Below are 6,000 nucleotides of genomic sequence, written 5' to 3'. Positions count from 1 at the left end.
GCTCAGTGATAGAGCACTGGCCTAGCATGTGTGAAGCACTGGGTTCAATCCTCAACACCACATAAAAATAAATAAAATAAAGGTATTGTGGGGGGGGGGGATGTGGCTCAAGCGGTAGCGCGCTCGCCTGGCATGCATGTGGCCCAGGTTCGATCCTCAGCACCACATACAAACAAAGATGTTGTGTCCGCCGATAACTAAAAAATAAATATAAAAAAAAAATGTTCCAGTAAAAAAAAATAAAATAAATAAGGTTATTGTGTCCATCTATGACTAAAATAAATAAATAAATAAATAAAAATTCTGAAGCCACATGGCCTGGGCTCTAATCCCAGCTCTTGCACTTTTTAGCTTGGTGGTTTTAGATGAACTACTTACTCTAAGTCTGTCTTCTTCCTTTACAGATGCCTCATTGACAGTGGCATGTGAGAAAGAGAAGCTTTTAGCACTATGCTTAATATGTAGTAAGTGCTCAGAAAGGCTACTGTTATTAGTGCAGCAGAGCCTGAGAGTGTTCCTATCATCTGGGCATACCTCCTCCCTCAGATTCCTCAGACTATAAAGGGAAGTGGAGCCAGTGTTAGTCAAGACTAATTGCCCACTTTCAAATCATCCTTTCTTAGATTCTGAATTACCATGATTATTCAGCATTATTATATTTTGACACCTCCGTATCCAATTTATTTTAGAGCTAGGCTGCACCTCTTCTGTTTCATGAAGCCCCAGGAGCCTCTGGAATTAACTCTCAAGCCTGAACATCTGACTTATCTGACTTCATAGGAACTAAGGGTGGCCTTAAACCATAATTTCAGATTTCCCTGAAAAATGACAATTTTCAAGTCCAGCAGGCAACTGGTAGGGACACTCGGCACATTTCATTGGGGGGCCTTGTTTTAAGTTATGCAAATATAAAGACTATCTTTTCAACATGTTTTATATTTGCTTATGCATCAGACTTTGCTGGGGCATGGTGGTGGCACATGCCTATAATCCCAGTGACTAACTGGAGCAGGAAGATCACAAGTTCGAGGCCAGCCTGGGAAATTTAGTGAGACCCTGTCTCAAAATGGAAAACAGAAAGGACTATGCGTTGCAGTGGCACATGTGTGAATAATCCCAGCAATTCAGGAGGCTGAGGCAGGAGGATCGCAAGTTTAAAGCCAGCCTCAGAAACATAGTGAATCCCTAAGCAACTTAGTGAGACTTTGTCTCAAAAATAAAAAGGGCTGGGGATGTGACTCAGTGGTTAAGTGCCTCTGAGTTCAATTCCTGGTAACAAAACAAAAAATAAAAACAAGGTGCGGGCATGGGGGTAAGTTCGACATCATTACCCTAAATACATGTATGAAGACATGAATGGTGTGAGTCTACTTTGTGTACAATCAGACACATGAAAAATTGTGCTGTATATGTGTACTATGAATTGAAATGCATTCTGCTGTCATGCATAACAAAGTAGAATAAATAGATAAATTAAAAAGGACTAGAGGGGCTGGGATTGTGGCTCAGCAGCAGAGCACTCGCCTAGCACGCGAGGGACCTGGGTTCGATCCTCAGCACCACATAAAAATAAAGCATTGTGTTGTGTCCATCTACACCTAAAAAATAAATATTAAAAAAAAAAAAAAAAAAAAAGGACTAGAGGGCTGGGGATGTGGCTCAAGCGGTAGCGCGCTCGCCTGGCATGCGTGCGGCCCGGGTTCGATCCTCAGCACCACATACAAAGATGTTGTGTCCGCCGAAAACTAAAAAATAAATATTAAAAAATTTAAAAAAAAAAGGACTAGAGACATAGCTCAGTGGTAGAGTGCCCTTGGGTTGGGTTCAATCCCCGGTATTTAAAAAAAAAAAAAAATGTCAGACCAGTTTTAGAAAGAATGGGTCAGAATGTGACTTAGTATAATTTTTGTTTAAGTGAAGATCTAACAAGGAAAGTTAGTGATACTTGGAATGGTGGTAAGGGAGATGGAAGGTCAACTTGGTTTTGAAGTGTACAATTAGTGTCAATGAACCAGGCTTAGATAAAATGAAGAGTTTTGTTTTGTTTTGTTTTGTACACAGTAAATTTGAATAGCCCATGAGATGTCCAAGTGACACTACAGAGTATATTTTTTTTTTACATATGTATGCTCATTAAAAAGAGTTCTGGAATGACATACACCAGTGATTTTTTTAAATATTTTTTTTTAGTTGTAGTTGGACACAATACCTTTATTTATTTATTTTTATGTGGTGCTGAGGATCGAACCCAGGGCCTCACATGTGCTAGGCAAGCGCTCTACTACTGAGCCACAACTCCAGTCCCTATACCCGTGATTTTTACAGTAGTTATCTGAGTGATTCTAATTTTCTTTTATTTGCTGTGATGAACGTATTTGCATTATTTGTGTATAAAAGAGGCATGGGGGATGATCCAGAGGCACCCCTGGTTGTTCAGAGCTCCAATCCCAAGACTCTTGCTTTTACCTACTTCCCAGTTTTCTTCCTGTCAATTCAAGATTTTCTGAATTCTGACCCCAGGATTTTAATTTTCCCTCTTAGACTCTTTCTTTTTGAGAAAGGTCTTTCACTAAATTGCCCAGGCTGCCTCAAACTTGCAATTCTCCTGCTTGCACCTCCCAACTAGTTGGGATTACAGGTGTATGCCCCCAGACCCAGTTCAGTTTGTGGAATTTTATAGGACTTTGGAGAGAAGGGCAATAATATGAATTAGAGGATTGGGGGGGGGTATCTGACAGATTTATGAAGTATGTGAAAAGGACAAAGCTTGAGTTTTCAATTACCTCATGATAACTTCCTTAAGAGGTCCTTAAAATGAACTAGATGACCAACTGTTCTCCATCTCTACTGAGGGAAGACCAAGAAAAAAAAAATGGACTGGACTGAAATTAAAAAAAAAAATGATTCTGGTTAGATCAGGGGATTTTTAAACTTTTAACTATGAAACTCTGTAAATAAAGCAAAACTTGGGAGGCCAAAATACAAAACAGAAAAAAAAAATGGAAAAAGGAAGCCTGGGAGGCATATTCTGTAGCCAAGAGAGTCTTTCTCCCCCTCAGATGGGTTGCCAAAGCAGTTTGAAAACCACTCCCTTTACATCAGGGATCAACAAACTATACACAGTTTACGTAGCCCATGAGCTAAAAAAGGCTTTTCCATTTTTTAATGGCTGGAAATTAAAGGAATAGTGTTGTATGACATGTGAAAATTCAATTCAATTTACGTTTCAGTGTCCATAAATAAAGTTCTATTGGAACATAGCCACACTCATTTGTTTTGGTATCACAATGCTGCTTTGGCATTACAATGATGGAATTAAGTAAGTAGTCCCAACAGAGATCATGTGGTCTGTGAAGCCTAAAATATGTACTGGTTCTTTGCAAAAACCAATCTTTGGTTTATTTTACTCTTGCAGTACTGTGGATTGAACCTAAGGCCTCATATATACTAGACAAGTGCTCTACCATTAAGATACACCACAACCCCAACCCCTAGTTTAGGTGAAAAGAAAAGGTTTCATGATTGGGTTTTTAACATTGGCGATCTGTGATCAACAGAGTTTATATGGTTTCTACTTTTAGAAGGCATTAAAATTTGCTAGACTGTGGCTTAATAGAGGTCCTGCTTATATGGTAGAGAAATGACCAGGATCAACTCAACTCCCAGGATCCCTGAAAGTCCCTCCCTTCCAAGCCTGGAGGCTGTGGTTTTACCCTCGGGCTCCAGCCAGTGGCCTGCAGATGGCTAAAGGGAAGAAGGAGGCAATTACCTGGCAGTGTGCCAGCCCCACCCCACCCCCACCTCCCCCTTTTTGGAGCCTGAAATTCCTGGCAGTAAAAGAAAGGATTTCCTCCAGAACACAATTACAGTAATGCTCTGGCTAGCCAGTCCCTAGTTTTCACAGGGTGGGAAAACATCTGTGATTTGGAAAGGGAGAAGAAAACCCAATCACAAGAATTGATGAGAAATGAAGGCAAACTCTGAGGAAGATTGTAAGAAAGAGAAACGCACATCTAGAGCAAGTAGAGAATGAAGCAAAGTCATAAATATCTATTTGTGCTTTCGTTTCAATAATTACAGATCATGTAAGATCAAATCGGGTTATTTGCATTAATTCCAATCAGCATTGCATAACATAATATTTCTTCAACAAATTAAACAGGTGGGAGATGCAGTTGTAATTCTGTCACCATAACTCTTCTGAGATTACAGTTCTTCTGCTATAAAATGAAGATGAGGCATTAATTAATAAGTGATGTTTTGGCCTGAGGTATAAAGAATAATAATTGGAAGCTTATGAACTATGTACAGAGAACTGATGCAACTCAAAGAATTTGTCTATTCATACTTCTCTTCCAACTTTGTTTCTTACTGGAAAAACCCTACTGATAACATTGTTGAAACCACAAAACTAAACTACAAAAAAAAAAAAAAGCCTCTTAGATGGGCTCAGTGACATGTGCTTGCAGTTCAGCCTAAAGAGGCTGAGGCAGGAGGATTGCTTGAGCCAAGGAATTTGAGGGCAGCCTAGGCAAACTAGTGAGACCACATCTTGAAAACAAGCCAGGTGCAGTAGCACATACCTGTAATCCCAGAAGCTCGGAAGGCTGAGGCAGGAGTATCTAAAGTTCAAAGCCAGCCTCAGCAATTTAGTGAGGCCCTGAGCAACTTAGAGAGATCCTGTCTCAAAATAAAAAATAAAAACGGGCTGGAGATGTGACTCAGTGATTAAGCACCCCCCCTCTCAATCCCTGGTACCTCTGCCCCCGCCCCACCCCCCGAAAAAAAAAGAAAACAACAACAAATCCCCTCATGAACTCTGCAGGCAAAAAACAAGCAAAAATAAGACGAACAGCCAGCATCACTGCCTATAGCATTGTTTATTTTTTAATTTTTTTGCTATTGGAAATTAAATCCAGGAATGCTTTACCACTGAACTATATCCCCAGACTATTTAAAAAAAAATATTTTTAGTTGTAGATGGTCACAATACCTTTATCTTATTTATTTTTTACGTGGTGCTAAGGGTGGAACCCAATGCTTCACGTGTGATAGGCAAGTGTTCTACCACTGAGCCACAAACCCAGCCCCTGACTTTTTATTTTTATTTATTTATTTATTTATTTATTTTTACATTTGAGACAGGTTCTTGTTAAGTTGTTTAGGCTGGCCTTTAACTAGCAATCCTTCTGCCTCAGCCTCCCAGGTTGCTGGAATTATACCATGTGCCTGGCTAGTCTATGTTTTTGTCTTTTTTTTTTTTTAATGAAAATATGTGACAATGACACAGGCATTTTTTTTTTAATGAAACTATGGAAGGGAACAAAGAACAAAAATATTACCACCCTCTGATTTCCAAACCTCAAATGCCTGTCTCCAAAGGTGGCAAACATTAATAGTTTCTTGTACACAGGTCATAGGGACAGGGGTACATACACATTGCTATGGTTTGGATATGAGTGAGTGTATGCCTGAAAGATTCACATGGTGGTCAGTGTGGCAATGTTGAGGATACAATTTTAAGGCAGTCCTCTTGGGTTAATTCTTTCAAGAGGGGTTGTAGTAAAAATGCAAAATCCTCCCCACCCCCTGGCTTCCTGTTTATGTGATCACTATTTATCTACACACTCCTGCCATGATTCCATCTGCCACGAGGCTCTCATCATAAACCAAACAAGTAGGGCCATCCACTTTAACTTCAGCTTCCAAATCTGTAAGTTAAATAAACTTATTTTCTTTATAAGTGTTCAGCTTTTGGCATTTTACTGTAGTAATGGAAGACAAATTAGTACACGTATCTTTCAAAATATTTTACAGGGCTGGGGTTGTGGCTCAGTGGTACAGTGCTTGCCTAGCATGCATGAGGCACTGGGTTCGATCCTCAGCACCACATAAAAATAAATAAAGATATTGTGTCCACGTAAAACTAAAAAATCAATATTAGAAAATGTTTAAAAAAATATTTTACAAACTAGTTCCACACTGTTGTCTGCACTTTGC

The sequence above is a fragment of the Spermophilus citellus genome (assembly GCF_964194105.1).
Source record: "Spermophilus citellus genome assembly, chromosome: 11".
Taxonomy (NCBI): Eukaryota; Metazoa; Chordata; class Mammalia; order Rodentia; family Sciuridae; genus Spermophilus; species Spermophilus citellus.
This window is presented reverse-complemented; position numbering follows the sequence as displayed.